Consider the following 12,481-nt stretch of genomic DNA (forward strand, 5'->3'; position numbering starts at 1 on the left):
TATTCAAACATATCAATCATTCATACCAACCAACCCTGAGTCGAGCTTGTCACTGACAGCGAGCGTACATGTTCGGTCAATCTCCAGAACCAATAAGCCTTGGCTCGCTCTGATACCAAGTTCTAACGCCCTACTTCCTTAGAGCCGTTACTAAGTGAGTTTTAAACATGCATTTAACTCGCTAATCGAGATTTTTAGATCAAAAGTGTGATTAAATCATAAACAGTGAAATAAACTTTGAAAATAATTCCATTTACTACAAATCGTTGAGTGTTTGACACTTGGGATCCCAAGATACTGTTTAGAAATTTTTACAATATATAATTTACAAGTTTGAGTCGACTAGACGACAAAATCTAAGTTTCAGTACAACCATCTCTCAAAACCACTGGCTGTGGTAGCCAGGCAGACCAAACATGTACACGCCTCTTCACGCTCTCCATACTCATGGTTGGTTGACTTCCCTCTTGCCCTTACCTGCACCACAGAGCACCCGTGAGCCGAAGCCTAGCAAGAAAACCCTCACAAGCAGTTAACATATGCACAACAAATACTTAACATATAATCAGGCCACTCAATGGGCTAAACACATATGGCCATGCCGTCCCAGGCGCTTTACCAGGCGCTGGTTCGCGGTCCATACCGTGAGGATATCCCAAGTATCCTTTAGGGTCTTACCCTGGCAACTCGCACTCCACGTGCTCAATGCTGCTCCCGGCCCCTTGCCGTACTCGGCCTTGCACTCAACGTGCCAAACGCCGTTCCCGGTCCCTGCCGACCTCGGCCTGCGCCGTTTTCGGCTCTCGCCGAACATTCACATAATCGTAATCATAGCATAACAAACATAAACTAAGTACTAAAAAATTCAATCAAAAGGCTACACCCTGCAATTCAAACATATTGGGCTCAGCCCTGCACACAAGCTTTGTGGGAATAGTGGTTTTCTTACCTGTGTCCCGAGCTCCTTAAGTACCGAAATCACGAGCACGGTCCTCTAACCTGAGCCTCTCCAACAAAACCTAGTCACAACATAATAAAACACTCTTTAATATTAACCAATCCAAAACCACTTCCCGGGACCAATCCCACACTCTCGAAATCCCCAAATTCCTAAAACAATTCATCGGAAACATCCCCCGAACCCCCTGAGCAAAAGCTCCAAATCGCAAAATTCCATGTTAAGAAAAATAGCCTAGTGCCGCGGCGCTGCCCTAGAGGGCCGCGGCGCCCAGCAAGTCAGAGAGCACTACCCCTTCCCAGAATCAGCCTCGCGCCGCGGTGCCCAAGAACAGGGCCGCGGCGCTCCTTCGCGAACCCAGAATTTTGGGTTTTCTCTTGCATTTTCCTGAGCCAATACACTCCCAAATCAACCCCAAAGCATACCTAAGTCCCAAATTCAATTCAAAACCCCACATAGACCCTCTAACAACTCAGAAACACCAACAACAAGCCTAACCACACAATCAAATCCCCAATTCACAAATTGGCTTAAAACTTCATGAAACTTAAACTAACAAACCAAAAACTTGAATCACAGCAGCTAACACATAACAGAGATGCATAAACCCCTTACCTCAAGTAGAAATTCGCCCCTGAATCTTCTCCAAGTCCAGCTCCAAGAAAATCCCCCTTATTCCCAAACTGAGCCTAAGCAAGCTTCATCCCCAAGAATCCACGAAACAGCCACACATCAACTTTCAATTTTCATACTAACACTCTGGTCTCTCATGTTTCAGCTCCCTTCTTCCTTTCCTTGCTTTCTAGTTTTCTCCTCAAACTTCCAGCCAAAACAAAATATACCTAAGTTATAAAACATGAATGACTTCTCTTCCCAGCTGAAGTTATCTAAATCCTTGCCAAAAGACCATCTTGCCCTTCCATCTAATCCATTTTCTAACTAAACCTCAAGGGCACCCTAATCATTTCTCATCCCTTACAAATATACCATTTTATCACTTAGGGTAGTTATCCTCACTGGTTACCAATGGTTACCCAAACCACTAAAATACCATTAACCAATACTTACAAATCCCCAACCTCAAGTTATAATATTCCCAAGATACCCCTAGGCTCCTCCCGAGCCGGGTGTGAAATCCCATTGTGACTTTTGAGTTATCTAGCTCTCTAGGACTGTCTCGGCACGTGCATCACACTATTATCACCACACTCACATGGTACAAATCACATAATACAATTATCACATTTATGCCCTCAACGGGCTAAAATTACCAATTTACCCCTATCATGCAAACGGGGCCCACATGCATATTTATACCACCTAAACATGCATTCTCATCACATATTCATTTAAATTCATATATTAGCATATTAATTCACTTATTGCCCTCTAGGCACGCTAATCAAGGTCCTAACCCTCATTAGCAACTTGGGATGTTACACTTACTATAATCTAGTGACTTTTGTTTTGGAGATTCAATATCATGAATGGGTGAGAACATGATATACAATAATGGAATCCATACTTTCCTAACAGATCAAATATTGGTTCCCTTAAGGGTTTATTCTATCACTAAATAGTTATTGAGCTTAAATCTATAATTTGATTATAGATTAATTATTCGCTAGTGAATTAATGGTACATAAGGATCAAGAGGTAGTTAGAAGGGTAAAATGATAATTTTTACCAGCTCTAATTAATGGACCAATAAATGGAGGACATAACTACATTTATTGATTATATAAATGAACTACAAGAGAAAACTCTGTAAATATAATTCTATAGAGTGCAATTCCATATTTATAGTGGAGTAATTATGGAATTAATAAATAAGATTATTAGATTAAAGACTTTAATTAATAATGTAGTTTGTTGGAGTTTCATATTATAGGTCCATGGTCACCATGTTACCTCTGTGCTACACTGTCAAAAGTAAAGATGTCATAAGGAAGATTTGTTGAGAGAATGACTAAATTGACAATGAATTAATTTTCTGAGGCAACGAATTAATTATGTGATAATTATGGGCAATTGATTAATTGTAAATTAATTAATTTTTGAACTATATATATTTTATTATGAAAAACTATATGTTAAAATAAATATTAATCATGCCTGGATTAATTTAGAGAGAAACTAATAATTATCTTATTATATGATATTTATTTATTTAATTAAAACTGATATTGTAAGATAAAGTTAATTTTGAATTAACTAATATTTATTGTGGGATAAATATATTATCTTAAATATTAATTAAATAAACAAATAAGAAAATTAGGGAGTGCCACTAAGTGGAGCCTACTAAGGATATTCTCTATCCTTGAGATTTGAATTTCAAATATCAAATTAATTTGTTTATTTAATTATATTAATTATTCTTTTTAAATATGATTTAAATAAAATAATTAAAATAATGTAACTGATCAATTTAATTTTAAACAAAATAAAGATTATTAAATTAGTTAAATTTTTTTATAAACCTGAAAAGAAGCGATACTTTTAAGAGGCTTTAATTAAGCAGTTAATTATCACACTCTTTAGATCTCATGTGCTGAGTACATCTAGTGAGTTCTAAGTCAACCTTTGAATCCTACGTGCCCACACACGTCCTTTTGTGTTTGAGGATTGACTTGGAAGACTATGGTGTGAGCTTTTAGAAAGGATAGGAAGATCGTTGATTTATACGAAAGGATTCAAGGACACTTGATATAATACGAGAGGTAATCTCTATTTCTTTCATGTTTTATTTAATATATCTATATACGAATTACCTTGGCTGACATTAATAAATTTTTAAAAAGATCCTATTCCGCTACGTATTCTTATTTTTCTCATTTAATGCCAACACGGAGCTCCATGGAAGTTTCATGCCAATTGTGCAGTCTAGAAGATGGGAGCAACCACGTGGTGCAAACACCTTCGGCCCCAAGAAGACACCGATTGCAGCGCCCCAAATTTGCTAATAAGGCCTAGGGCCTTGATTAGCATGTCATGAGGGCAATAATTAAATTAAATATGTTAATATGTGAATTTAATGACTATGTAACTAGAAATGCATGTTTGGGTGAATTAAATGCATGTGGGCCCCATTTGGCTATTAGGGGCATATTCGTAATTTTAGCCCGTTGAGGGAATATATGCAATATTTGTGTATATTGTGATTCATATCACGTGTGAGTGGTGATATATTTGTGATGCACGATTCGAGATGGTCCTAGGGAGTAATTTAGCTAAATAGTGACAACAGGGTCAGATACCCGACTCGGGAGGAGCCTAGGGGTATTTCAGGAATATTATGTGTGTTCGGGATTTATGAAGTAATGGGTAGTAGTTTTGTAATTATTTGGAGATATCGGGATTAACCGGGGATTTATAGGAACACTCGAGGAATTAGTGGGCTTGGCTAATCACAAAATTTCCCTTAGTGGTATTAAAGAGTTTAGAATGGACTCAAGGGTATTTTGGGTATTTTAGGGACTTAGGAGGCTGAGGGTAGGCTTAATTTATCTGAAAGCAAGGACACGCTTCTGAAATTGGAAAAAAAAGACAGAAGCACTCTCTCTCTCTCTCTCTCAATATCTCTCTCGACTCTCTCTCGCATCCTCTAGAGGAGTTGGTAGATTTTTGGAGTTTTGGAGGAGAAATTCAGAACTAAAGCTTGGAACTTGGGGAGGATAGGCCTAGGGTGCTGGAGAGCTGGGTTAAGCTCGAAAATCTTCATTGAGGTAAGGCCCATGCTCTGGTTTTAATGGATTTCTGCCATGTTTTAAGTGTTTTCTACTAGGTTCAAACTTGAGTTCTGATTTTGAGTTTTGGTGAGGATATGGAATGGTTTCTGGGGTTCTAATGCTACTTAAAGTGTATTAGAATGATTATGGGACTCAATTATGTTTTTGGGGTGTGTTTAGAATGATTTTTCAGGGAAGTTAGCTCGTGAAATTTGCATGGGACTTCTAGGTTTCGGGCTCGCGCCACTACCTTGTTCATCAGGTGCCGCGACCTGCTTGAGTTTATAGGCCAGGGGACTTCGTGAAAAATTTCCCAGGCACCACAGTGCAATGTTTGGGCGTCGCGGGTCGTGTCTCTCAACAGAGAGGCATTTTTCCTCTGACTTGGGGCGACCCTTGAGGGGGGCTAGGTCGCGACGCAAATGCAGAATTTTAGCTGTTTGAAAGTTTTTAGGTCGGGAACTCAAACGTTAAGGCCCGGGAAGGTTTCTACTACCCAGTTAGGTAGAATCCAAGGTCCCGGAGACTAGATTTATGTCTCGAGGCTATTTATTGGATTATAATTTGATGAATGACTATTGTAATTATGTTGTGACTAGGATATCATTGAGGCTCATGTTAGAGGACTGTGCTTGGGATTGTGGTGCTCAGATAGCTTGGGACACAGGTAAGAAAACTGTTGTACCCGTAGAGCAGGGTGTGGCCCTATTGCTTGTATTGCAGGGCACGACCCTATTGATTGAATTGCAGGGAATAGCCCTATTGTCTATGTTTAATATATGTTTAAATATATGTTGATTTTATGCTATGTAATGCATATTTGGGAATGAATGGCGAAGGCCAGGAACGGCGAAGGTCGGGAATAGCGAAGGCTGTGAACGGTAGAAAGCTGAGCACGACAAGGGACTGGGAATGGTGTTGAGCACACAGAGTGCAGGCTGTTAGGGCGAGACCCTCCCTAGGATGCTAGAGTCATCCATCGGTGAAAATCGTGAACCCAGGGCCTGGTAAAGTGCCTGGGACAACATGGCCGCTATGTGTTTAGCTTGTTTCCTGCTTTGTTATATCTTGTTGATAGATGTGCATATGTAAATTGTTTTGTGATGAGTTTTCTTGCTGGGCTTCGGCTCACGGGTTCTCTATGGTCCAGGTAAGGGCAAAGGAATGGTCAACCAACCATGAGTATGGAGAGCGTGGAGTGATGGGTATATGTTCGGCCTACCTGGCTTCCACGGCCAAGGTTATTTTGGGAAAATGTAATGTACTGGTATAGATTTGTCCCCTAAGTCAACCTTAACTATATTTTGAGATGTAAAGTATTTTCTAAACAATATTTTGGGATCCCAAATGTTTAACTCTTTACGATTTCAATGAATGACCATATTTTACATTAAATGTATTTAAACAACTTTTTATTCCAGTTTAGCTACACTTTTACCCTAAAAACTCTATTAGCGAGTTAATGGCACGTTTCAAACTCACTTAGTAACGACTTTAAGGATGGAGGGCGTTACACTGATGGGTGAGAGAGACATGTTCCAATAAAGAGATGGTGGAGTAAAGGAAGAGAAGGTCTCTGCATCTTCTTTCATGATGAAGAATAAAACGCAGGCTTCACCCATCACGACCTTATAAACTATTTAAATAGAAGGAGGATGGAGCTAGACATGAAAAGGAAGGATTTTATAAGAAAATTAGCAGTCGCGCCCGGAGAACAGCTAGGTGACGATGAATTTGATGAGAAATCTCCATTTTCAAGGGAGATCAAACAGTACCTCTACAATCCCATTTCAAAGAAACGCGCAAGACACCTTACAGAGGTATATCAGACCAAAAATGTCACTTGTATGGATTTTCGTGAAATTCAAAGGGGTCTCCATGAAGGCTAGATGGAAATGATGCAATCACATTAAGAGGAGCCACCTACAGGTGGTTCAAAGAGGTAGGTCCAGGCAAAATTTCCTTATGAAGGCAAGTTGCAGTGGAATTCCTTCGGCAACACCTTGCCTTCCAGGAATACACAGCACCAACCACGAGCCTATCCAATGTAAAGAAAGGTGAAAATGAAATTATGAGAAAGTACATTCTACGCTTAATCGCAAATGTAGTTAAAGTTTTCTAACGATGAGTTAAAAATGTCCATCACTGTAGGGGTACATTCGAAGAGAAAATTGTGGGATAGCGTGATAAAGAGAGATAGAGGACCTAGGCAACTTCTATTAAAGACCTCTAAAGTACATCCTAGTGGAAGATGGCCATGGCCATTTGAGGATAGGAGACCAAAGTTTCACTTTAAGCCACCGTTCATAAACACCGGCGAACACTCTAGAAAAACTAAAGAACACTACAACATCCTGCTACGAAGATGAACCAAGCTCTAAAAGCTCATGATATCAATGGTTGTCAAGGGGAAGAGACCTATGATGTATCACAAGTAATTCCCACCAACATACACACCTATGTGGAAGTATCTAGTAATGTTTTATATTTGATATAATGAATAAAAGAGGTTACCCTAGTTTGCCTCTTGATGTAGTATTAAAGCATCCCTATCAACCATAGTATGTGTTAAGCCAAAGAGGTCACCTTAGTTGACCTCATGATGAAATAGGTGCATGGTCTCCATACATGGCCATGCACTTTACTCATTATAAATATAATATCAAGCATCTATCTTATTAGTTATGTCTTATGTATTCAAACCATTTTGTTCACTCATACGCAGTCATTGTCGATTGAAATTGTCAAAATTCACATCAAAGCAGAATAATGGATGTGTTTGAGGAGATGAATCCCGCCAACCACCTAAGGGCATAGCACCGGTAAAAAAAAAAAGTGCCCATACGGTCTATAAGGAGTAGCTACCCTCATAAAGGTCACAAGGGTATAAAAAAAAGGGGAAGTGTCAAAAGGGGCACATTTGTTCAAGGAATGATGACCACCCTACACGATGCCCTAACCTCATGACCCTTGGCTCCATGAGACATGCCTTGGCCTTATAGCCCTTGGCTTCACGGGCTAGGGGGCAAGAAAGTAACACAAAAAAAATATCTCACTAAGAATAACTACACTCCTCGCACAAGGGTCACACCCTCCATGCAAGACCACACCACAGGAAAAAGCATCCCTCTATGTAGGGCCACTTTTTGCAGCACCCTTATACAAGGTCATGTCTTGCAATGCTTCTCGAGTTTGCCATGCAAGGCTCCTATGCGAGATCCTATTTCGATTGTCTCGACTAGTGATCACATCACAAGACTCACATGCTTTGAGACCCATGTCACGAGAGATACCCCGTGTAAGAGGTACTTTTCAAGAGACATCTACGTGAGAGATGCACTATGTGAAACCTCTATGCAAGGGGTTATGCTAACCATCTACATGAGAACATATGAGACCTCTTTTCTAGAAGATGTAGCTCTGTGTTACCTTTGTAAGCCCCTAAAGGTCATGTCGCAAGACCTCGCCTCAAAAGGTCAACGTGGGGGGAAACACCTCGAGAGCACACCTCGCGAGACAGTTGAATGTGATGTGTTGGTAACTTGTTTACCATGTGCGCAACAGAAAGCACGGGGTGTTGGGCCCAAAGAATTCAAAAAGTTTATTTAAATAAACTTTAAATAATCGAATCAATTAACATGGAATACATTAATCATAGAGAAATAAAAGATGATAATTTATCAGTTGAAGAACTATCAAGAATCATCACTATCTTTTTGTATCTCCAACGAACATCCAATCTAAAGTAGTTCTTCAAAATACTCAGACCAAGATCTTCTAAGAAGTATCTCACCTCAAGACGTGTGTGGGCACGTAGAGTAATGGTAGGGAAAAATTTATGATTCACAAGATATTCTCAATGCATGAGATCTTGGAATATAATGTCTCAGACAATTTTCACTTATGGAGAAAATAATAAATTCTATTTTCTTTTTGTCAAAAGTCTTACGTTAAATACTATTTTCATCTAATAGATTCATAAAAGAATTAATTAAATTTTTTTAATTAAAAATTCAAAATTTCAAAAATTCAAATTATAAATCAATTATTAAATAATTAAATAAATAAAAAGAAATATCCATGACCCATTCTTGGACTCTGTTACCCACCAACTACAGTACATGCACTATAGATAGCATGTAACACATCCCTATTTTCAGAATTGTGTTCCAACCATTTTCTTTTCATTATTATTTAATAATTATTTATTAAAAAATATCTAAATCTGATAAATTATTTATGAGAGTAATTAAATAATAAATAACATTTCAAATTCAAATCAAATTTGATTTATCAGAAATATCTTTTTCACTTTATTTAAATAAATAAAGCTAATTATTTCAAAATTAATTATCTTAATTATTTAAATACTATTTTCGGAAAGGTCATTTTAATTAAAAAATAATTTTTTTAAAATATAATTAATTAATTTAAAAAATTAATGTATTAATTAATTAATTGTTCTCATTTATATATTTGACCCTGAAGAACAAATTTCTTCCAAATATGCCTTTTCCTGATTTTTCCCAATTTTAACTCTTATTTTGAATAGTGGTTATAGACTCGTCTCAGAAACTTATGGACCTATAGTTTCAAGCTCCAATAAATTTAGATTATTAATTAAAACTCTTTAATATAATAAGCTTAATTTATTATTCTCAATATTATTGCACTAAAAATATGAGATTGCACTCTTGTAATTATTGACATTTATTTATTGGGTACTTATAAAACATAAAATTGTCCATCAATTTAATCACTATATAATAGAATTCAATCATTTATTAATAGTTCATAATTAAAGTAGGAATTAATTATCGTTTAACCTCTTTAATTATATCTTGTTTCCTTAAGTATCATTAACTTTACTAGTGAAGGTTAATTCATAAATTGATTTATGAATTTGAGCTCAATAACCTTTCAGTTCCAAAAGTTAACCCTTAAGAGAACCATTATTCAATTCCTCTTGGAAAGGTATAGATTCCATATCTGTATATTATGTCCTCAACCGTTTACATTAATGAGTTTCCAAAACAAAACTATTTAGCCTCATCATTCTGACAAACCATAACGAGTGAATCAAAGAACTCTTATGCATACATATGAGTTCATAATAACTTTCGGATTAAGATCAATTTGTATATGATTATCTTATTTATATTTTTAACATATCGGGTTATTTTCATGTATAACCACTTTATTTTCATATCGGGTTATGTCCTACTACGTTAGTAATCCAGATCTGGATTACACGTATTCATAATACTAATGAACCGTACTTACAATATTTAATCTAAAGATTCAACATAACTTTGTTTTACTAGGAACTGTTTAAATTCTTTCCCTACAATCATAATCATCTCGTACCAATACAAGATTGTAGTCACAATAACAAATTTGAGAATTTTTAGATATTCATATAATACTATTGTAATAATAATAATAAACAAACAATATATGCAAAATTTAATTTCAATTATTTATTTCATAAAATATTGTTCAAAACATATGCTTTAAAGGGCACTAATCCCAATAATCTCCATCTCTCCCTAAAGCAATTGATGCATCTCCCTCAAACCCATATTACTAACATGATCTTTAGAAGACTTGGTAGACAAAGTCTTAGTAAAATGATTGGAAAGGTTATGTTCCCAAGCTATCTTTATAGGTGCTACATCTCCTCTGTGAACAATATCCCTGATCAAGTGATATTTCCTTTCGATATGCTTTCCCCTCTTGTGACTTCTCGTTTCCTTCGAGTTAGGTACTGCCCACTGTTGTCACAGTATATGACAAGTGGCTTATTCACATTTGGAACAATTTCCAGATCGGAATAAAACTTCTATAGCCGCATAGCCTCCTTAGCTGCTTTACAAGCCGCTATGTACTTGGATTACATGGTAGAATATGTGATAATTGTTTGTTTAATACTACGCAAAACCACAACTCCTCCACTAAGTGTTAACACTGATCCAGAAGTCAATTTTTGACTATCTCTGTCTGATTGAAAATAAAAATCAGTGTATCCATTGTAGTGATGCACACGGGGCGGGGAATTGGCAGGGAGTGCTCCCCCTATCCCCGTCCCCGTCCCCATTTATATTTCTAATCCTCGTCCCCGCTTATTCCCCGTCGAGGACGGGGTCGGGAATCCCCACGAGGAACCCTTTTATTTAAAAAATAAATTTTAAGTTAAAAATTTAAAATAAAAATCGTAAATTATATGTAAATTAAAATATTGCACAATATTTATTATTTAAAATATTAACCACAATCCTAAAAAAAAAATTAAATATTAAAAAATTGACTACTATACTACACAATCACATAAAGAGATATATAAAAAACATATAAAATATTTCAAAAGCATATAAAAATTTAAACGGGGCCCCGTCGGGGTGGGGAGTGCTATCCCCGTCCCTGCCCCATTTAATAGTCGGGGATTGAAAGTTATCCCCGTCCCCGCCCCGTTCCCCAGTTAGACAGGGATTCCCCGCCACATTAGGGGCAGGTCCCCATGGGCCCCCGTCCCCATGGGGAAAATGTGCATCCCTAATCCAGTGGGATTCAGGTCACCACCTAAATATACCAGCATATATTATCTAGTTTTCCGAATATATTTGAAAATATTCTATACTGCGATCCAATGACTCAATTCAGGATTTGATTGATAACGACTGACTATCCCTACTGCATAACAAATGTCAGGTCTTGTACACAGAATATCGTACATTAGGCTGCCTACTGCAGAGGCATAGGGATAATGTTTCATAACCTCTTCTTCTTGAGGTGTTTTAGGACACTCCATGACAGGTTGGCTTATCACCCTTCTTTGAATTTTTCATACCGAATCTCTCCAGTACCTTGGCTATAAATGTAGCTTGAGACAGAGCCAAAAATTTGTTCTAACAATCCCGAAGGATCTTTATGCCTAGAACATAGTTTGCATCTCCCAAAATTTTCATTTGGAATTGCTCGTCTAGCAATTTATTTAATTTTGTCAATGTTCCCACGTCATTACCAATAAGTAGGATGTCATCAACGTAAACAACTAGGAATAACATGATGCCATCTTTTATTTGTTTGTAGACACAAGGTTCATCAATCTTTTGTTCAAAACCATACATTTTTATTGTGTCAAGAAATCTTAGATTCAAAGATCTCATAGCTTGTTTGAGTCCATAAATGGACCTAGGAAGCTTGCAAACTTTTTGCTCTTGACCTTTTACTTTGAACCCTTCTGGTTGAGACATATAAATAGTTTCGTCAAGATAGTCATTCAGAAAAGTTGTCTTAACATCAATTTTCCATATCTCATAATCCATGCAAGCACCTATGGACAAGAGTATGGGTATGGATTTAAGCATGGCAACATGAAAAAAAGGTTCTTCATAATTTGCCCCTTCTCTCTGAGTGTAAACCTTGGCTACAAGCCTAGGTTTAAAAGTTTCCACTTTCCCATCTGCTCCTCTTTTTCTCTTGAATATCCATTTGCAACCAATATGTTAAACATTTTCAAGAAGAACTTCAAGAGTCCAGATGGAATTGGAATACATCGATTCCATTTCCAAGTTCATGGAATCTTGCCATTTTTCTTTGACAGAATCTTCCATTGCATCTCTGTATGTCAATGGATCATCTTTGTTTGTGTTAGACACAAACATCTAAAATTCATGTTCATAGCGAGTTGGCTACCTAACATGCCTACCACTATGACATAGCTCTCTATTGTTCTAACTAGAACTTGTGGTTTCCTCTTGTCATTGTTCATTGAAAATATTTGGTGTTCTTA

This window comes from Humulus lupulus, chromosome 6 (genome assembly GCF_963169125.1).
Source record: "Humulus lupulus chromosome 6, drHumLupu1.1, whole genome shotgun sequence".
NCBI classification, from domain to species: domain Eukaryota; kingdom Viridiplantae; phylum Streptophyta; class Magnoliopsida; order Rosales; family Cannabaceae; genus Humulus; species Humulus lupulus.